Source organism: Delphinapterus leucas, chromosome 18 (genome assembly GCF_059928025.1).
Source record: "Delphinapterus leucas isolate spDelLeu-1000000601 "Yukka" chromosome 18, BTC_Dleu_Yukka2, whole genome shotgun sequence".
Lineage (NCBI taxonomy): Eukaryota > Metazoa > Chordata > Mammalia > Artiodactyla > Monodontidae > Delphinapterus > Delphinapterus leucas.
This window is the reverse complement of record NC_143146.1, coordinates 55,300,651-55,323,710: the sequence shown is the minus strand read 5'-3', so window position 1 is coordinate 55,323,710 and position 23,060 is coordinate 55,300,651. Positions and strand designations below refer to the sequence as shown.

At 41.4% G+C, this 23,060-nt stretch overlaps 1 non-coding gene across 1 annotated transcript; it reads left to right on the top strand.

The window, feature by feature from the left end:
• The first annotated feature begins 19,158 nt into the window (after positions 1–19,158).
• Positions 19,159–19,265, top strand: LOC115803187 (U6 spliceosomal RNA). The gene has a single exon (XR_004023853.1). It is a non-coding gene; the product is annotated as a U6 spliceosomal RNA (small nuclear RNA).
• Positions 19,266–23,060: the final 3,795 nt, after the last annotated feature.

Here is a 23,060-nt window from a genome sequence, read left to right as displayed (position 1 = left end):
TTGCTTAGACCAGAACTAGCTTGCCAGCAAAAACAGTTGAGTCTGACAGAGCTGAAGCTAAAATTATTGATTAAAGGACTGAGGACCACATATGAGGAGTTTATTCTTTTGGTGTGATTTCTAGACGTGCGCGCAAGTGGTTCAAGGAGAACATTTACACGCTGTGTTTTTCTCTAGCCTAAAACACAATCATTCTGGGCAGCCATGGGGAGTGCAGTATGAAGAAGTCTCAGTTTTTCTTCCTTGACCCTAAAAGGAAATCTTGTAGACATTTCCATTCCTGTAAGGTACCTTCACATGAACTCAGTATGTGGTACTAGTAATCTACTCCACTCATAAAGATTCCTGGAGAGCCACGGAAACAGCATGGTCCTTGTCTAAATGTAGAAAAGAAAAATCCTAAAGTTTTCAGTGATTTGTTTGAACTTATCTATTAATAGCTGGGAAGAGATGGTAACAAACTAAACCACAGAGTTTTCAAGGCCTAAAGAGAACGCCCCAATGCGTTTGAGTTTTAGCATAACCCCATCCATTTCATTCCCTCACCCACATGCTCAGTAATCAATACTTTTGAGATCTACCATTTACTTTGTGGTGCAAAATGGTTTCTATACATTGTATCATTTAATCTTCGCAACAACACAAAGGGATGAGGTGAGATAAAACCAATGCTTAGTGTAAAATGGGTGGCTTGACTCCAAAATACTCACTCCAAACCAGCATAACAATTGCCAGTTATCAGGCTGAAACAGTAATTTTCAACTTCTTTTGTATTTGTGACATATTTTCTTGAATAACAAAATTTTTGGAGGTGACAAAGGAATTTTAAGATTCAAAATGGCACTAATTAAGTCAGCACTCATTTAGGTATAATCAATACTAGATTATCTCACTGTGTCACCGATTTCAATAAGAGTACCCACAGTGACCATACTATTCCCCGGGGAGCCCTTTGGCCTTGGATCCCTGTTCAAACAGAACTGTTGTTGCCCTGACCAAGAGAACAAGTTCACGCACATTCGCAGAAGCCTTGGAACTTCTTTGATGTTGCTTTGTTGTTCTGCCGTACCTTGTATCTTTGACTTGGAGAAATTTTGCCCTGTGCAACACATAGCTACACAACAGACACAGGACAATGTTCCCACTGATTGTTGTTGCTGTTACAGGATATATTTTTAATTATGACAAAACTGAGCTTTATATACCTTGATGGCATTTTTTAGCCTACTTAAGAATGTTTGAGTATGCAGCTGCAGACCAAATAAGAACCACTGGTCTAGGGTGGAACTGGAAGAATTGAGCCCTATTCCTTTGTTCACAGTGCAAACAAATCAATGAAATGCCCAACTGCTTTCACATAAAAATGGCCCTCGTCAAGGCAATGGTCTGACCCAAACAAATACAAACATAAGGTCAATATCTGAGTTTGCCTAGTGGAGAGCAGAGACATATTTATGTATGATTTATGTCCTCTCTCCATGTATAGGTAGGTTTATACCATGGGTACATGTGGCTGTGTTCATGATATTCATATGCCGTGCTGACACGTGTTCTAGTGTGTTCTTCACATGTGACTTCTATCTATAAAATCATCTTGTCAACTCATGGAGAGGTAAGAGGGGTCATAGTTTTATCATTCCCCTTCTACCTCTCATCCCAGCTATGATTTAGAATCCAGTGATCCCTACGGATTTCACAGTGTTGCAGAAAATTGAATTTTGGCTTTTAAGGCAGCACAGCACGGTGGGATGGCGAAGGTTTAAGGACAATACAGGCATGCTTTGTTGTATTGCACGTTGCTTTATTGTGCTTCACAGACACTGTGTTTTTTACAAATTGAAGATTTGTGGCAACCCTGCACGGAGCAAGTCTATCGGTGTCATTTTTCCAAGGGTATTTGCTCACTTCATGTCCCTGTGTCACATTTTGGTCATTCCCACAGTATTTCAACCTTTTTCTTTATTATTATTCTTGTCATGGTGATCTGTGATCAGCAATCTTTAACTTTCCTATCGCAAAAATATTACGACTCGCTGAAGGCTCCGATGATGGTTAGCATTTTTTACCAATAAAGCATTTTTTACATTAAAGTCTGTGCATTGTTTGTATAAACATAATGCTATTGTACCCTTAATAGACTGGAACATAGTGTAGATATAACTTTTATATATGTACTGGGAACCAAAAATTTCATGTGACTCATTTTATTGCAATATTCACACTATTGCAGTGGTTTGGAACTCAACCTGCAACATCATCCAGGTATGCCTGTACAGCCCTTTAAATTATAGGACCTTGGAATTCTTGCAACCTGGTGGTTTTGTGGCTTTAAAGTTATTTAATGTCCCTACGTTGCAATTATTTTATATTAAAGAAAAAGAAGGAAATAAAGTCTGGTGGGATCATTACAGAACTTGGAGTCAAGTGTGGTGAATGTCAGTGGGGTAGTTCTCCAAAGCTATTGATTACTGAGCAGATGAGGGAGGGTGTGAAGTGTGGTAGGTTTTACCAGGCAAAGCTCTTGTGCATTGGGTAGTTGTCTGTTACCATCTCTTCCCAACTAAGTGAGTTCAAGCAAATCACTGAAAACTTTAGGATTTTTCTTTTCTTCATTTAGAAACAAGAACCATGCTGTTTCCCTGGCTCTCCAGGAATATATATGTGAAGAGTGGATTGCATTAGTCCCCCCTTTTCCATGGGTGATACATTCTAAGCCCCCCAGTGGATGCTTGAAACGACAGACAGTTCTAAACCCTGTATATACTATGGTTTTTTTTTTTACTACATATACATACCTATGATGAGGTTTAATTTATAAATTAGGCACAGTAAGGATTAACCATAATAATAACAAAATAGAATAATTGTAACAATAGGCTGTAATAAAGGTTATGTGAATGTGGTCTCTCTCTCAAAATACCTTGTTGTATAAATTTAATGTCTTTCCCATCTCAACTAAGCACTTACCATGCACTGTGGCTATATATTTTGCTGTTTGAGATGCAACAGCAAAACTAGCATAAATTTCTTTTTCCTTCTTCACAATTTCACAGATAGAAGATACACTCTTACCATAGATCTTAGTAACCTCAGCATACAATTTTCTTTTCTTTCCTTATTAAGTCGAGAACCTTCACCTTTTCACTTAAAGGAAGCACTTTATGGCTTCTCTTTGGCACATACGAATTGTCAGCATTACTATTTTTTTTTTTGCTTCGGGACCATTGTGGAGTAAAATAAGGGGTACTCAAAAACAAGCACTACGATACCAACACAGTCTGGGAACCAATGTGGCTACTAAGTGACTAAAGGGCAGGGGCAGGATACGCTGGAAGAGGGATGAGTCACGTCCGGAGTGGGATGAAGTGAGATTTCATCATGCTACTTAAAATGGCGGCAATTCAGAACTTACGAATAGTTCATTTCTGGAATTTCCCATTTAGTATTTTTGGACCTCGGTTGACTGTGAGTAACCGACACTGTGGATCGGGGGGACTACTGTATAGTGATAAGACGTACTGAGTTCCTGGGACGGTACCTAGCACAATACCTGACCCTAGTGCTTCAATAAATGATAGCAGTTCTATTATCGTAGTCATAGAGTGGGGCTCTTCCTGGGCGAGAACATCTCTGGGTTTCGGGTGGTAATCAGAGACAATAAAAACATTCACTGGATGAAATACTCTGAGGAAGAACAAATATTCAGGGTTATTTTTGTATAAAGAAATGAAAAGATACCAAACCCTTGGTTAGTCAGAAACATTGAATCCCTGTTGTGTTCCAAGGCTCTGGATTTAGGATGGAAGAAAAATAAAAGAAATAAAGAGCATGATGATTTCAGAACAGTTATGAAACAAAATCAAATACTCGGATTTTATATTTATACTTAATACTCCTATATATGTTATATAGTATTATATATGTTACTCCTCTATATAATGCTCATATATGAACATTATAACATATATTAATATACATACTATATTACTATAATACATATAATTATATATGAAGTACTGTAAATAATATATAATTATAAATCATAATCATTGAGTATTAGATAGGGTGTGTTTGCTGGGGCAGAGGGGGTGGGGAATCATATCTGGGGTGGAGACTGGAGATGTAAGCACAGCTTGGATCATGAAGGACCTGTGAGTCATTAGACTTGACCTTAAAAGCAATAGAAACCATTAAGTTCAGCAGTGATGGAATCAGATATGTCTTTTAAAAGGACAGCTCTGATTGCGGTGTAGAGTCTGCACTAAAAAGAGGAAAGATAAAAAAAATTAAAAATAAATAAATAAATATAAAAAAATAAATAAAAAATAAAATAAATTTTTTAAAAAAGAGGAAAGACACGAGGCAGGGAGGCTAGTTGCTGTTGCAGTCATCAGTGAGAGATACCTACACTAGAATCATGACAGTAAAGACAAGGAAGGGAATGGGGTAAAGAGATTTTTTAACCTGCAATAGTTATATCTATTGGATGGTTGGATGGACGAAGAGAGAAAGAGGATTTTGAGCAGATCATGAAAATGCTTTTCAAAAACAATCATAGCAACCATGTGTAAAGCAAGAGAAACATGTTTGCCAAAGAGGCTTCTGGAGAGAGAGAAAACGTAGGCAAGTTTTCAGTAGGCCGTTTGTCTTCCCTGTCACTGCCCGCTCTGTTAGTGCTTTAGCAGCTGTCTGAGGGCCATTTTTTAGCTGTGGCAATCAGCTGGTGATTACTCTTCTAGTTTTTCCATGAAATCTGAAGTCTTCTGATAGATGTCAACCAAGCGTTGAACAGGTCTTATGGCATTAAAAAATAAGAAAAAGCACTTAGAGCTTCCAATCGGGGCTTTTTTTTTTTTGGTCTAGTGCTTCCAGCTTTGAAAAAGCTGTGGCCATTGGAGAAAATATGAGTAGTTAAGAGTGAGGGAAAGAAACGTGTGATTGTGGTCTTTTATCTTTAAAAAAATAGCCGATATTGGTGCCTGTTTAATTATAAAAGTAATATTTATGCAAAGTGGAAAATCACAAAGAAGAAAATATAGTTATTCATACTATCACTATCCAGAAATAAATGTTTTGATACTTAGCTTTTCAGGTTTCTTCTATGCCTACATAAATTTGTTTTAAAAATGTGAAATCATAATGCATATCTTGGTTTGGGGTTCCTTTTGTACCCTGAGTTTTTAGGGTAGATTGAAACTATTATTACAAAGAGATCCCAAAATACAGTGGTTCCATCAAGATACAAGCTTTCTTGTTTTACATGGATAGCCGCAGAGGTGGACAGGGTTCCCAGGGGGGCTTAGGTAGCTCTGCACCTGTGGTTGCCCAGGGACCCAGGTCTGTGCCCACATCCTCGGAGCATTGCTCTGGTCCACATAACTGAAGCAGGTCCAACAGCACCACATAATGTTGCAACTAAAGGGAAAGAGATACAGTGGAGATGGAAGACAAGCAGCTTCCTCTTTTAAGGACGTGCCTAGGTAGTGGCTTAATTCTTTTCTGCCCACTTGCCATTTGCCAAAATTCAACCCCACGGCTATACTTACTTATATGAGGGAAGCTGGGAAAGGTTAGCGCCCCATTGCCCAGCCATGTGTCTTGCAAAACCCCAGCATGGAAGAGCTTGTTACTAAACGTAAGGAGAAAATGGATACTGGGAACAGTTGCCAGCCTCAAACTTAGGTCCCCCAGTCGCTCATCTGTGCCCTGCTAACCACATATAGAACATACTCCCTCCTTCACCAAGGGGACTGCCTCGAAAACCATCCAATTACTACATCCAACTCAGAGTTCAAGATTTCTGGGTGACATCAACTCTTCTCCATCAGGGCTGGAGGTGCCCAGATCTGGGAAATTTTTTAACTAATGGGCCTGATTTCTGCCACCTTCCCCATACTTAGTGTTCAACAGTGGAGTCAAACAGGATAGCTGCAATAAAAAAATTTTTTTTGGGAAAAGGGTGAATGGGAGAAAAAAATCGTTTTGGTTCTTAAGAATGATGAAATCTTACTGGGCAGGAACTATGACACATCTCCAAGGAAGAAAATTTCTTCATCTACAGACACTAGCTCTCTTCTCTGGGAGACAGTCCTTTTGTCCACTGACCTCTCAGAGACTCTGCTTGTCCATTAAATTCCGCGGCCACAACTAAAGTGAGTGTGGAGGAGCATGCCTTACTTGGGGATGCACAACTCTCCTGGGGGTTGCTCTAGGGACCAGAAAATTACAGCTTTTGCAGGCCAGGTTTGTGGTTTCTTTGATCACATAATTCTTTCAAAGTTCTTAGCAGTTTTCTAGACTATTTGCTACTGGTCATTTCCATGAACATGTAAGGTTAGCCAACAATCTCGTCTGCATCAATCTTAAGTTCATGAACACATTTGTTTACTCATCTCTAAACTTGGGCCAGCTTCTCTCCAGCTCAGTAACAACTTTGAGGCCATTTAAAATAACAGGCGTGGGTGAGACAACAATACGCTTAATTCTACATTTGCCATTGGATTGGCTCCTCTGGTCGCATTAACAACAGGCCCTGGAGAAAGGCTGAGACACAGTTTATCTCTTTCTGTTTACGGTGCTGAAACTTCAAATTTCCAGCTCCATGAGGCCTAAATTACAAGACTGCTGGTCAATTCAGACGGCAGCCCCAAGCACAGGGGACATCCCTATCCGGGCTGTATTTCCTTCTATCTCGACTGGCAAACTGATAAAGCTTGCCAAACTTCATCGCTCTCTACTAAAAGCAGCAAGAAGCAGCCAATAGAAACCAACATTCTGGTTTTGTCTCACTGTTTACCGCAGAGCTTCAGGCCTAGTAAGCATGTAACCTGTCTTCAGAGTTATCATAGGAACCAGTTTTACCAATGTTTTGCCACGGTTTGACAAAGGTCATCAGCCTTTCAGCCTGCAATATCTGTTTCCTTGCTGCCCATCCCACAATTGTTGAAGGATCCATTTTAACACAATTGTTAAAAGATCACACAATTGTGAAAGTGATATAGTGTACATTTTTTTTTACCCCTGCAGGATACTATTTCTGGTCCCAATTTATATATTTTTTATGATTCCCACTAAGCTACTGTTACAAAAGACCCCCAAATACAGTATTGCAAAATAGATTGAATTTTCTCTCACAAAATAAGGAGTATGGGACATGAAAGTGTCTCTGTTTATAACATCATCCAGGGACCCAGGTCTCTTCTGTATTTTGTTCCATCACCTGCTAGACCCCTGCCCTAGACACATGGTCTCTATTTGCTCATGAGCACCACACCTGCACCCCAGCTCAGGGTGAGTAGAGAGCAAGCGATTCCTTTCTTTTGATGAGTGTGACTCTCAAGTTGCTCACATCATTTCTATTCACATCTCAATTGTGAGGCTGGCGGTGAGACAGGCCTGGGACCTGGGACCCTTTGCTGCAGTCCTGCAAAGCTTGCACCTGGACACACCTCTTCTTGAGCTACAAAACACAAAGAAACTATATGGGACTAAAATTAACTGTGTGCAGGCAGTTGGGGAAAATTCTGGACCAAAAGATACAAAAGACTAAAGACAAAACAAAACTGCCACTTCTGAAGAGCCAGGAGCAAAAACAGGGTGTTGGGAGCAAAAGCAGGGTACTGAGCATGACCCCTGCACTCAACACCACCTAAAGGGTGGGCAAAACACCCTCCAATTGGATCCCTGGACACACCCCTACCCTTACCGCATATAAGGAGCAAGCTTGCCCCCCTGAACGAGCCAGCAAGCCTCAGAACCTGTTGTTTGTTCTCATTCCCCCCTGCTGCAGCAGGGGCCCCAATAAAGCCTTGCCTGAATTTCTTGTCTGGCCTTTAGTCAATTTCTATTGATTGAGGAAGGCCAAGAACCATGGTTGGTATCAGTTGGAGACCCACTAGCCTGGGTAAAACTTAGTGTGGTAGGGGTCTGTTGCTAAATGCAAGATGGATACAAGGTTGCAAATAGAGCTATTCCACACCCATGAATGATGAATCATTGAACATTGCTTCCCAATTTGGGCTGTAATACATAATGCTTTGCTGATCATCTTTTTTTTTTTTTTAACATCTTTATTGGAGTATAATTGCTTTATGTTGTTGTGTTGATCATCTTTATTTAACAGTTTTTATATACATCTCTGGATGATTTACTTAAGAGAGGTATACTTATAATGGAAATGTTACATATGAACACTGTAAAGAATTGACTAGTTTCCTACTAGAAAAAGTGTGGCCATTTGTAATTCCAGACTAAGTATATAAATCTGCCTCCCTATATAATCTCCAGTACTTAATATATTTTTTTAAATTACTGACATGTTTTGGCAGCACGTATTTTGTAGAATATTTTCCATTTAAAAAAATATGTATTTATTTATTTGGCTGTGCCAGGTCTTTGTTGTGGCACGCAGGATCTTTAGTTGTGGCATGTGGGATCTAGTTCCCCAACCAGGGATAGAACCTGGGCCTCCTGCATTGGGAGCACAAAGTCCTAACCACTGGACCATGAGGGAAGTCCCCTTAACATTTTTATATTTAAAAAATTCCCCCAGAGGAGCATGATCAAGATAGCAGAATAGGGGCTTCCCTGGTGGCGCAGTGGTTGAGAGTCCGCCTGCCGATGCAGGGGACACGGGTTTGTGCCCCGGTCCGGGAAGATCCCACATGCCACAGAGCGGCTGGGCCCGTGAGCCATGGCCGCTGAGCCTGCACGTCCAGAGCCTGTGCTCCGCAACGGGAGAGGCCACAACAGTGAGAGGCCCGCGTACTGAAAAAAAAAAAAAAAAAAAGCAGAGTAGGAAGATCCTTGCATACCCTCTCCCACAGACACACCAAAACCACAATTACATATAGAACAACTCTCTGAGAACATGAGGACTAGCAGAACAGCTCTTCTACAACTAAGGATATAGAGGAAAAACCACATCAAGATGGGTAGGAGGGGCAGAGGTCCAGTCTAGTCTGGATGCTCACTCCAAGCAGTGGAGGATATTACAAACTCAGAGGTCCTCCCTAAGGAGCAAGGGGTTGGAGTCCCACATTAGCAACCCCACTCCAGGGGACCTGCACAGGGAAGATAAGCTCCCATAACATTTTGCTTAGAAAACCAGCAGGACCAATGTCTGGAAGAGCCAAAGGGCTGTGGGAAACCAAGACTCCACTCTTGAAGGGGCTCATGCACAAAATCATTCACTCCAAGTGCCAGCACAGGGGCAGCATCACTCCAGGTTCCAGTGCAGGGGCAGCAGTTTGAAAAATGCCTGGGCTATAGTGATGGAGATCCATTGGCTAACTTTAGAATGAGTGTGGAGGAGCAGGAATCTGTTGGAACTTTCTCCAGGAACTGAAGCACTAGCAGGCACCATTTTTTAAAATTCTCCCTCGACCTAGTTGGTCTGCTGCTGGCAAGTGCAATTTCTGACGTTTGCCATCTACCTTGCCAGCACTGCTCACCCTGCACTGGCTTTCCCCTGCAGAGCTGCCCCTGCTGGTGCCCCTACATGGTGACTACCACTCACTACACCTGGTGGGAGGTCTCAACCAGTTATGGCACCTCCTTCAAAGTGTCTCCTATTCTGGGGGGCCTGCACTGGTTGTAGCTGGGCCCCACAGCCAGCCACACCCAGGCTAGCCAAGCCCAACAGGGCACCTGCAGCAACAGTGGCCAAGCCAGCCTGCCAGCCTGGGAGCCAGCCCCACCTATCGGTGCACCCACTGATGCCCAACAGTGGCATCTCCACAACAGGAGGGTGTATGCAGCCCATGCAGGGAACACCCCTGGAGTCCTTGCCCCTGATGACCAGAGGAGATTGCTCTTCTGGAGCCCACAGGAAACCTTCTACATAAGGCCACTCCTTCAGGATTGGGAGACTGAGCTGATATATCTAATACATAGAAACAAACACACAGAGTTAGGCAAAATAAGAAGACAGAGGAATATGTTCCAAACAAAATAACCATGGGTGGGGGGGGGGAACTAGATGAAGTGGAGATAAGCAATCTACCTGATAAAGAGTTCAAAGTCATGCTCATAAAGATGCTCATCAAACTCAGGAGAAGAATGAATGAACACACGTGAGAATTTCAAAAAGGGAAGGAAAATATAAGAAAATAATAAATCAGAGGTGAAAAATGTAGTAACTGAAATGAAAAATATGGTAGATAAAGTCAATAGCAGATTAGATGATGCAGAAAAACAGGTCAGCAATCTTGAAGTCAGGGTAGTGGAAATCACCCAATCAGAAGAGCAAAAAGAAAAAAAGAATTTTTAAAGAATGAGGATAGTTTAAGGGATCTCTGGGACAATATCAAGTATAGTAATATTTGCATTATAGGGTCCCAGAAGGAGAAGAGAGAGAGAGAAAAGGACAGAAAGTCTACTTGAGGAAATCATGGCTGAAAAGTTCCCTAACTTAGCAAAGGAAACAGATATCCAAGTCCAAGAAGCACAGAGACCTAAACAAGATAAATTCAAAGAGGTTCACACCAACACACATTATAATTAAAATGTCAAAAGTTAAAGAGAAAGAGAAAAATCTTAAAGGCAGCAAGAGAAAAATAACTAGTTATGTACAAAGGAGCCCCGAAAGGCTGTCAGCTGATTTTTCTGCAGAAACTTTCAAGCCAGAAGGGAGTGGCATTATATATTTAAAATGCTGAAAGGAAAAATCTTACAACCAAAACCTTTCTGCCCAGCAAGGTTATCATTCAGAATTGAAGGAGAGATAAAGAGTTTCCCAGAAAAGCAAAAGCTAAAGGAGTTCATCACCACTGAACAGGCTGTACAAGAAATATTAAATGGACTTCTTAAAGTGGAAAGGAAAAGACTGTAACTAGAAATGAGAAAACATATGAAAGGAAAAAATCTCCCTTGTAAAATAAACCATATAGTAAAGGTAACGGATCAACCACTTACAAAGCTACTATAAAGGTTAAATAACAAAAATAGTAAAATCAATTTCAACTACAATAACTAGTCAAGGGATACTAGTTATAAACAGTATAAAATAAAAAGATGTAAAATATGACATCAAATACATAAAATGTGGAGAGGTGAGTAAAAATATAGTGCTTTTGAAGTGCACTCAAACTTAAGTGACCATCAACTTAAAATAAATGGTTATATACATATTGTTACACTTGAACCTCATGATAACCACAAACCAAAACCTATAATAGATACATGAAAAATAAAGAAAAAGGACTCCAAACATAACACTAAAGTCATCAAATCACAGAGGAAGAGAGCAAGAGAAGAAGAAAGGACAGAAAAGAACTACAAAAACAAGTAGAAAACAATGAATAAATTGGCAATAAGTACACACCGATCAATAATACTTTAAATGTAAATGGACTAAATGTTCCAATCAAGAGACATAGGGTGGCTGAATGTATTAAAAGAAAAAAACAAAAACAAAAAAAAACCCAAGACCTATCTATATGCTCACTTCAGAGCTAAAGACAAGAAGAACAAAACTGAAGGTATCATGCTTCCTGAGTTCAAACTATACTACAAAGCTATAGTATTCAAAACAGTATGGTACTGACACAAAAACAGACACAGAGGTCAGTGGAAAAGAATAGAGAGCCCAGAAATGAATCCACACACATATGGTTAAATAATCTATACAAAGGAGGCAAGAATATACAATGGGGAAAAGACAGTCTCTTCAATAAATGCTGTTGGGAAAACTGGACAGCTACATACAAAAGAATGGATCTGGACCATTATCTTATACCATATGCAAAAATAAACTCAAAATGGATTAAAGACTTGAATGTAAAACTGAAACCATAAAACTCCTAGAAGAAAACATAGGCAGTACGCTCTTGGACATCTGTCTTAGTGATACTTTTTCAGATCTGTCTCTTCAGGCAAGGGCAAGAAAAGCAAAAATAAACAAACAGGATTAAATCAAACGTAAAAGTTTTGCACAGCAAAGGAAACCAGCAACAAAATAAAAAGGCAACGTACTGAATGGGAGAAGATATTTACGAATCATATAACCAATAAGGGGTTAATATCCAAAATATATAAAGAACTCATACAACTTAATATCAAAACCACAATGAGATATCACCTTACACCTGTCAGAATGGCTATTATCAAAAAGACAACAAATAACGAGTGTTGGTGAGGATATGGAGAAAAGGGAACCCTCATGAACTGTTGGTGGGAATGTAAATTGGTGTAGCCACTAAGGAAAACAGGAGATTCCTCAAAAAATTAAAAATCGAACTACCATACAGTCCAGCAATTCCATTTCTGACTATCCCCCCCCCATAAAAAACCAAAAACACTAATTCAAAAAGATATATGCACTCCTTTGTTCATTGCAGCATTATTTACAATAGCCAATATATGAAAGTAACAGGCGTGTTCATTAATAGATGAATGGATAAAGAAGATGCGGTATGTGGACTTCCCTGGTAGTCCAGTGGATAATACTTCACCTTCTAATGCAGGCGGTGTGGGTTCAATCCCTGGTCAGGGATCTAGGACCCCATATGCCTCATGGCCAAAAAACCAAAACATAAAACAGAAGAAATATTGTAATAAATTCAATAAAGACTTTAAAAATGGTCCAAGTCAAAAAAATCTTAAAAAAAAAAGATGTGATATATATATGTGCAATGGAATATTATTCAGCCATAAAAATCAATGAGATCTTGCCATTTGCAACAACATGGATGGACCTAAAGGGTATTACGCTAAATGAAATAACCAGAGAAAGAAAGGCAAATACCATATAATTTCATTTATATGTGGAATCTAAAAAACAAAACAAACAAACAAAACAAAACAGAAACAGCTTCATAAATACATAGAACAAATTCATGGTTGCCAGACAGGAGGGGAGTGGGGGATGGGCGATATAGGTGAAGTGGATTAAGAGGCACAAACTTCCATTTATAAAATAAATAAGTCATGGTGATGTAATACAAAGAATAGGGAACATAATAATATTATAATAAATTTAAATGGTGACAGATGGTAACTAGACTTATCGTGATCATCTCAAAATGTATATAAATGTTGAGTCATTTATTTTGTACACTTGAAATTAATATAATATTATACTTCAATTGAAGTCAATTATAATTCAGTTTAAAAAAAATAACCAAGCTGAAAAAAACCTCCCCCAATTTGATATATTCTTGCCTTTAGAAGTGGTTTTTCCTGCAAGAAATGAAATCATCAACCACAAATATTTACCGACCACCTATAACAATACATTTGCCGAAGAAACAAGGTAAATAGAATGATTTTTTAAAGGTCCCTTTGTATTTTAGCAGAATATTTAGGGAGGAGAGAAGAGTCAGGTTGGAGCACCTTAAACAAGTTTTAAACTATGTGTGTTTGCTTATAAAACTCATTTTCTAATTTAAAAAATACGATCTCATTGGGAGATACTGAGGGAAAAAACAGAAAAATGTAAAGAAAATGAGAGTCACCCCTAATTACACCACAATAGAAAAGCACCTTTTAACAGTTTATTGTATATTTACCTATTCTTTTTCTAACTACTTATATTTCCATTTATCTTTATATTATTTACAAATTTGTTCTCTTAATTTATATATAACTTCACATCTTTTTTTGTTCATTTAAAAACATATTTACACATTTTCCCACGATATTAGAACTCCTTCAAAAATCTAATTTTTAGTGGCTACATTTTATAATGACTATGTTATATGGCTATATTTAATTATATATTATATTGCTATTAGATTATGCTAAGGCTACATAATAGAAGCCAGCATTTATTCAACATACTAAAATAGCAGCAATTGAATTTTTTCTCATGAGGAATTCCTTCTACTAGGATGTTGGGCCTGTGGATGGATCATTTGATTCTGTTTTTTATTTCTATTTTAAAAAATTTATTTTATTGAAGTATAGTTGACTTACAATGTTGTGTTAATTTCTGCTGTACAGCAAAGTGATTCAGTTACATACATATATACGTTATTTTTCATGTTCTTTTCCATTATGGTTTATCACAAGATACTGAATATAGTTCCCTGTGCTATACAGTAGGACCTTGTTGTTTACCCATTCTATATATAATAGTTTGCATCTGCTAGTCCCAAATTCCCAATCCAACCCTCCCCTGCTTCCCCCTTCCCCTTGACAGCCACAAGTCTGTTCTATGTGTCTGTGAATCTGTTTCTGTTTCATAGATAAGTTCATTTGTGTCATATTTTAGATTCCACATATAAGTGATATCACATGGTATTTGTCTTTCTCTTTCTGACTTACTTCACTTAGTATGACAATCTCTAGGTCCATCCATGTTGCTGCAAATGGCATTATTTCATTCTTTTTTATGGCCAAGTAGTATTCCATCTACACATCTTCTTTATCCATTCATCTGTCAGTGGACATTTAGGTAGTTTCCATGTCTTGGCCATTGTGAATAGTGAGCAGCAGTTGAATTTAATCCTCTGAAATCAGTATAAGTTCAATAATATTATAATCCTCACAGGAGCAGATCTCATTACTGTACCTAACTCTTCACCTCTCCCTACAGACTAATGGTTCTCAGCCAGGACCAATTTTGGCCTCTAGGGAACATTTGTTGATGTCTGGAGACATTTTGATTGTCACAATTTTGAAGGGGCTTCTAGTGTGTAGAGGCCAGGGATGCTGCTGAACATTAAATGATTCATAGGACAGCCTCCCACAAGGAAGGATCATCTGATCCCAAAGGCCAAGAGTGCCAAGGTTGAGAATTCCTGCCATGGAGTCATAACCTTCACTGTGTGATTTGTTTTACTACTTGACTTGAGGTTTTGTCTGCGTGACTTGCTTTCGCCAGTAGAACAAGGTGACATTGTCTTACGCCTCTTCGCGTTTTCTTCTTGTGGCTCTTCTAGCACCACGTGAAGAGCGTGCTTGTCAATCCCACTAGGATCAGAGAGAAGGATGTAGGACACATGCAGCAGGGCGTCCACAAGACACATTGACCTGCGGGGAGCTGAGGTGCCCAGCCCAGCCTCCATCAGGCCAACGCCAGCCAACCTGCACATGTGGAAGCTACGATAATTAATGATTGTTGTCTTAAGCCACTGAGCTTGGGGGCAGTTTTTAATTTAGCAGTAGCTAATTAATACATTAGGTGAAAAAACTAATTTGCTCTGGCTCACAAAGTTAGTAAGTCAAAGAGCTGTGTTTCAAACTCAGTCCTGGCCGACTGCAAAGTCCATTCGTAATGTTGAGACTATACTGTTTTTCTGATACCATCATTTATGTAATCATTCTTATGTTAGATAACTAAGTAATTTTCTGTATTTTGCAGTTGTAAAGAATATTTCTTTGGTTAACATCTTTTTACATATATGTGTCCCTCCCATTCTGGTTTCTCTAGGATAAAATTTCTCTGTCAAAGGATATGGACTTTTTAAGGAACTTGATGCATTTTGACTGCATATTTTTAAGAAATTTGAATCATCCAAAGAATAATACTAATTTTAAAAATTCTAGTAATAATTTTGCAATATATACATGTGTGAAATCATTATCTTGTACACTTTAAGCTTACATGTTATGTCAACATCTCAATAAACCTGGAAATAATAAAATAAAATGATGCCTCCTCAAATTCTAATAATTAATTAAGAATTTAACATGTCCCAGAGCCAACATTAATTTTAGATAAAATATACAATGCATAAGGAATGCACTCTTAGGCAATGTTTATAAAATGTAAACTGTATGAGGAATGCTTCTATTACAGACAGCCATGGGGTTTTATGCAAGATGCAATATATCTTTGCTCTTATATTATTATATATCATTGGCTGCATCTTATAGTCAGATATAAGTTGATTCTTATATCTGGAAATATTGCAACCCATTTCTATAGCAATTTATTTTGAGGAGTCATTTTTAACAATGAATCAGTTCCCCCCCAAAAAAGTGGCCCTGTCTAAACAAGGCACTCCCTGAAGGTGAAGTTAGCAACTGTGTGGCAGCAGAGGAGTTAAAGCTAGCTGAAGGGTGATGTTTTACAGCGGTCCTACGTCTAATAAAATGCATGTCGAACTGTGACATGTGAATAATGTTACTTCTCCACTGTAAGCCTTGGTTAAAAAAAAAATAGATGGATGTAAATGGCTCCCTAAAGCCAGCATGTGACCCCAGTGCGGAAGGCAGGATTTATTAGTGTTTATTTTCACTTAGTATAACCGCTTCAGCCCTAGAACATCAGTGTCCAAACCCTCCTCCCAATAGATGGTAGTCAGCAAAAACTAAGGCAAACAAAGACCATCCTTGGTCTCCCTAAAAGGAGGACGGAGGAGGCTGAGCCTGTAGATCTGAGGCAGGGAACCTAATAAAACGACCCTTTGTGTTTTCACACTTGTGATTTGACGTTGCCTTTAGAAGACCTCCAGGCAGAACCGACCCCACCTCCTCCGCCAAGCCCACCTGGCTTTGCTGCAGAGTCTAGCACCCAAGTGCGGCTGCGCAGAGCCCAAGACCAGCGTGGTCTTCGCGGCCCTGCAACCTAGGGGTTTAAGACTCTGCCAGCACTGGCTTAAAGTTCTTAGTAATTTTATCTTTTAATTACTTGCTTTACAACTGAAGTCTGATGGAACAATGGAGCATGAGCTGGGATCTTGGAGTGTCAGCTCGCTGTCAGTCCCACCTGCCACTGCCTCTCCCATCCCTGTTCCCATCCCCTCCCCACTCCCAACTGCTCTCCATCCTCCCCAGAGACAACTGTACCCCCATCCTATGGCGACCAGGTCAGGGGGGTATTGGGAGGAGGAGAAGCTCACTCTCAGCCCTTGGCCTCTGCCCCCAGCAAACACAGGGAAGGGAGAGAGGAGATTAACTTCCCCATTGTCATTGTGTCCTGTGCCCTCGTGCACCTTCTTCTCACGCACTCCACCGCATTGTTTACTAATTCAGTATTGTGCTCAGAGGGGTCTATGTCTGAATGCTGTCTCCCTCTGGCTGGTTGCTGCCACTCTCCGGCCTCTCCCAGCAGTGGGGGTGTGCCTGTTCACTCTTTCTTTCTCTCCTCCAATTCCAGAGTCATGAAGATAATAGTCATCATTTACAGCCTTAGTATCTTCATCTTAGTAATGAGGAAACTTTACACTGAGAGGTCACATGGCTTGTTCAGGGTCACAGAACTAGCAAATGGCAGAGCCTAGACTAGAGCTGGATCTTGTGACTAAATCCAAATTCCAGATCCAGCCTCCCCCCACTGTGGTCACTGGGGGCCTTGATTAGAGGACCTAATAAACGATGGTGAAGCCCAATTCCTGCCCGACCTCCGGTCTAAAGGTAATGGCTGCACTGAGCTCTCAGTAACTGCCGTTGCCTGGTGTTTAGACAGGATGTGGATAGAAAATGGAAGACAGTGTGTACCTGGCCCATTGCATTGTGTATAATACCATGTTGCCTAGTGGCCTGTGGAATATAACTGCCTGGATTTGAAGTTGGGCTCTGCCGCTTACTGTGTGCCCTTGGCCAAGTTGCTGACCTTTCTTGCCTCATTTCCAAATCTATACAGTGAGGATAATAATAGCAATTTTTTTAACATCTTTATTGGAGTATAATTGCTTTACAATGGTCTGTTAGTTTCTGCTTTATAACAAAGTGAATCAGTTATACATATATCCCCATATCCCCTCCCTCTTGAGTCTCCCTCCCACCCTCCCTATCCCACCCCTCTAGGTGGTCACAAAGCACCGAGCTGATCTCCCTGTGCTATGCAGCTGCTTCCCACTAGCTATCTGTTTTATATTTGGTAGTGTGTATATGTCCATGCCGCTCTTTCACTTCGTCCCAGCTTACCCTTCCCCCTCCCCGTATCCTCAAGTCCATTCTCTAGTAGGTCTGCGTCTTTATTCCCGTCTTGCCCCTAGGTTCTTCATGACCAAATTTTGTTTGTTTATTTTTAGATTCCATATATATGTGTTAGCATACAGTATTTGTTTTTCTCTTTCTGACTTACTTCACTCTGTAAGACAGACTCTAGGTCCATCCATCTCACTACAAATAACTCAATTTCGTTTCTTTTTATGGCTGAGCAATATTCCATTGTATATATGTGCCACATCTTCTTTATCCATTCATCTGTTGGTGACAATTATTTTGTGGGGATGTTAGGCTTGACGGTACCTGGTAATCTCTCAATAAATGTTAATTATCATAATGTGATAATATATAATTCTTGTTACAATACAATCTTTCGCTTTTTTTTTGGCAGCTTGGCATGGGGGTGGAAAGAGGTGTGTGCCCATGTGTCCTTACCATCTTTGAACATCAGTATTTTGGATGCTGAAATCTGACCCTGCAGCAATAACCTTCTGACTGTTCTTCCCACACTCTTACCCTCCCACCCCTCGTCCCCATAATCTCTATTTAGCTTCTAAAGTGACACCATGTGGGAGGTTCAACCACCCTGAGGCAGCCGTGGGAGAAGCACCTCTAGCCAACAGCGTCAGCTGCCAGCCACGAGGGAAGACGCCTCTAGATGATTCCAGCCAAATGGCTGCTTTATGCAGCCAGTAAGTTTTCGGGTGGTTTGTTATGTAGCAATAATAATTAGAACAATGACACAAATATTGAAGTTATCAAACATATCAAACACAGATTAATCAGTTTAAAAGTAGATGACAGGGACTTCCCTGGTGGCGCAGTGGTTAAAAATCTGCCTCCCAATGCAGGGAACACAGGTTCGAGCCCTGGTCCGGGAAGATCCCACATGCTGCGGAGCAACTAAGCCCGTGCCACAACTACTGAGCCTGTGCTCTAGAGCCCGCATTCTGCAACTACCGAGCCCACACGCTGCAGTTACTGAGGCCCACTCGCCTTGAGCCCGCACTCTGCGACAAGAGAAGCCACCGCCATCAGAAGCCCACGCACCACAATGAAGAGTAGCCCCCGCTCACAGCAACTAGAGGAAGCCCACACGCAGCAATGAAGACCCAACACAGCGAAAAATAAATAAAATAAAATAAAATAAATTTATATAAAAATAGAAATTCTAGAACTAAAGAATACAATAATTCAAATCTATACATTAAAAGGAATTAGCAGCAATAAGACACAGTAAAGGCTAGGATTAGTGAGCCGGAAAACAGATCAGTAGAAAATACCCAGACTGAAGCATGGAGATCAAAAATGATGGAAAGTGTGCTCGCTTCGGCAGCACATATACTAAAATTGGAACGATACAGAGAAGATTAGCATGGCCCCTGCGTAAGGATGACACGCAAATTCGTGAAGCGTTCCATATTTTAAAAAAAAAATGATGGAAAGTGTAGAAGAGAATGTGGGATGCACATGGAAAGAGTGAAAAGTCTAATATACGTGAAATTGGAGTCGTAGAGAGGAGAGAGAGAATACTGTGAAAAGCAGATTTGCAAAGGAAAGCCCAGAGAAACAAAGAAGAGGCTGATCATCTGAATTCTGCATTCAGGTTCAGTGAGATGTGAAAATAGGGGCATTCTCAAGACCTTGTGCAGTGACATCCAAGGTTTAGAAACAACAGAGAACTAAAGAGCAGGGAACGTTTATGAGGTGAGACAAGAGGGTGATGAAATCTGAGGTACCCAGAAGAGAAGACTGAGATAACTAAATTGTAGACCACTGAAGGCCATGTCTAATTCTTTTCTTTTTTTAATGGCACTTGGCACATGACTGGCACAGAAAAGACTCTCAGCATAACATTTGCCGAGTGAGGAGCATCTGTTCCACAGAGAGAAGGCTGTTGCTCGCGCTGTTTAGGCTGGCTATTGAAGAGCTGCCTGGGGCAGCTAGACATCCTCCAGATGCTACCTTCGGATCTTTTCATTACCTTCAGTCTTCATGTGTATTCTTGGCCAGAGATAAGACTTGAGAGGGGGGTGAGGAGTACTAGGATTTAGGACAGCAGGTTGACCAGCTTCCTTCATTCCTGCTCCCTCCCTTCCTCCCTCCCTCCCTCCCTCTGTCCCTCCCTCCCTTCCTCCCTCCCTCCCTCCCTTCCTTCCTTCCTTCCTTCCTCCCTCCCTCCCTCCCTTCCTCCCTCCCTTCCTCCCTCCCTCCCTCCCTTCCTTCCTCCCTCCCTCCCTCCCTCCCTTACTTCCTCCCTCCCTCCCTCCCTTCCTCCCTCCCTCCCTCCCTTCCTCCCTCCCTCCCTCTCCTCCCTCCCTCCCTCCCTTCCTCCCTCCCTCCCTTCCTTCCTCCCTTCCTCCCCTCCCTTCCTCCCTCCCTCCCTCCCTTCCCCCCTCCCTCCCTTCCTTCCTCCCTCCCTCCCTTCCTTCCTCCCTTCCTCCCTCCCTCCCTCCCTCCCTCCCTCCCTCCTCCCTCCCTCCCTACCTCCCTCCCTCCCTTCCTTCCTCCCTCCCTCCCTCCCTTACTTCCTCTCTCCCTTCCTCCCTCTCTCCCTCCCTCCCTTCCTTCCTTCCTTCCTTCCTCCCTTCCTCCCCTCCCTTCCTCCCTCCCTCCCTCCCTTCCTCCCTCCCTCCCTTCCTTCCTCCCTTCCTCCCCTCCCTTCCTCCCTCTCTCCCTTCCTTCCTCCCTTCCTCCCTCTCTCCCTCCCTCCCTTCCTTCCTTCCTTCCTTCCTCCCTTCCTTTTCTCATTAAATATTCCTTGGGCAGCCCCTAGTTTCTGGTCATCGGGCTGAGTACCATGACAAAGATGAATTAAAAAAAAAAAAAGTCCCTGCTCTAGTGAGGGGAACAAACAGTAAGTAAATAATTACAATTTAACCTTTGAGCACTAAACCAAAGCACCACAGGGGCCCAAAGAAAGGATCAACTGGCTGATGGTCATGAGAATAAAGAAAGTTTCATGCAAAAGATGATGTTGGAGCTGTACATTCAAGGATAAGGGACAGATATGAGGCAGAGAGGGGGAAAGCCCACCCAGAGCAGCGGGCACAGTCTCAGAGGTGTGAAGGGCATGTGTGGCCAATGAGGTAATAGGTGATATTTTGTTTTTTTTGTTTTTTGGCCACACCACGCAGCTTGTGGGATCTTAGTTCCCCGACCAGGAATCGAACACGGGCCCTCAGCAGTGAGAGCACAGAGTCCTAACCACTGGACCGCCAGGGAATTCCCAACAGGTGGTATTTTGGTGTGACTGGAGCATAGCCTGTAGAGGCCAGGGGACAGAGATTTCAGGAGAAAAGCTTGCAAAAAGAGGTTGATGCCAGTAGATGTTTTGCACTTAGTCTGTTGGCATTGAGAAATGATGTACGGCTCCAGTGACTGTCATGACTGTGACTGTGTTTTAGAAAATCATCCTGTCAAGAGAGGACTGTGAAGGGGGATTGGGAGCCGGCAGAGGTGGGGGTCGGGTAGGAAGAGCAGACTGGGCTTTGGCCGCATCAGCTGGCTGACACCAATTCGACTGTTGTTCAGCTGAAACATGTTTCTCCATCATCTGAACGACCAATTTTTGCAGTCATTTGGGCCAGTCGTGCAGTTGATCCAAAGCAATTGTTCAGTCATCTCAGAACTCAGAATGACTACTGATCTCATGTTCTGAGCAGCCAAACAAGTTTGGAACAACAAGCCTCTAGCAAGCCAGGAAGGGCTCACGTTAAAAGAACGGCAAGCTTCCATATTACATCCTTCGTGTATTGGCTAGAGCAGGACATTTAAGGGGTATTTCAGATTTCAGAAAAAATGTGTGCGTGCTGGAAATCCAGCCCCAAAGCATTACTTTTAAGCCAAGTGAGCATGGAGGGAAAGGTTCAGGTGAAGGTCACACAGCTGTGAGTGGATTAGTGCTCAATGGGGTTTTGCTGCAGAGAAATCCTCCAGTTTGCCTTCTGTACACAAAAGTGGTATAAAAAATCCTTAACAATATGGCTTTCCAGAAGCTGTGCATACAGCTTCCTCTGCTCTCATCTGGCTTCTAGCTAGAAGCCAGTTTGTGGGAATTGCAAAACTTACTCCCTTCACTGCTGGGAGCCCCTCAAGGGCACTGGCTGAGACTGGGCTAGCCGTGCTTATTATTTTTTCCTCTGAACATTGTTGTATCCGGATTTGATGCCTGGAACTGCTGCGACCATTTTGCTAACACCAAGAGGGTGAAGCCAACACGTGAAGGAGAACAGATCAAAGGGAACAGTAAGAAGCAGACCTGGAGCCTTGACATATTATACCTGTAGCCTGAACGTCCGCTGGATTTCTTGTTACGCAAAAAAAAAAATTTCCTAATTCCCCCATTGTTTGTTTAAGTCACTTTGAGGGTGACTCTCTTACTTACAGATAAAAGCATCCTGAGTTATACTTTCCAAATACACATGGACGCAACACACATATGCACACCCCCCAAAATATCTCTTTTCTAACCAACCCTTGCTGTCTGAAATGCTTCTCCTTATGAGCCATTCTTTTTACTGGGGAATTTTCCTTCTACTGTAATACACATATCTCTCGGAGATCCTCTCTAAGACTTTTTATTTTTCTAAAAATTGGCTCAAATTTTGTTCTGTATTTTATTGAGTCCTTATTAAGTGCTGGACACTCTAGGCTGTGAGGATTTTAGATGGAGGTGGTCTTTAAATGCTCTATTTTTTTTTTTTTTTTTTTTTGGCCATGCCACGCACACCATGCGGGATCTTAGTTCCATGACCAGGGATTGAACCTGCACCCCCTGCAGTGGAAGCACAGAGTCTTAACCACTGGACTGCCAGGGAGGTCCCTAAAGAATCATTTTTTTAAGAAATGAAGAATTATCTCAGATGCCATCTCCATGGACTCCCCTCATTTTTACCACAAGGCTGATCAGCTCTCCCAGGCTGAGAGCGAGAAGTATAGAAGTGCTCGGTGGACAGGGAGAAGAAGATGGATTTGGTCCTGAGACTCTGATTCATTGCTACTTCAAGGACATTTTTACTTTGCCTGCAGGAAAGAGAAAGTGATCCATAGTAACTGTGATGAAAATGCACTCCCTTTCTGCCTTTCCTCCTTTCTCTTCTTTCCTTTAGAAAAAGGAAAGTTGGAAAGAGATGAGCTCAGCCTATGGGATGTGAAACCAGAGCTCAACAGGAGAAAAACCACTTGAAATGTCAAATCAAAATAGGGTTCATTTGAAGATC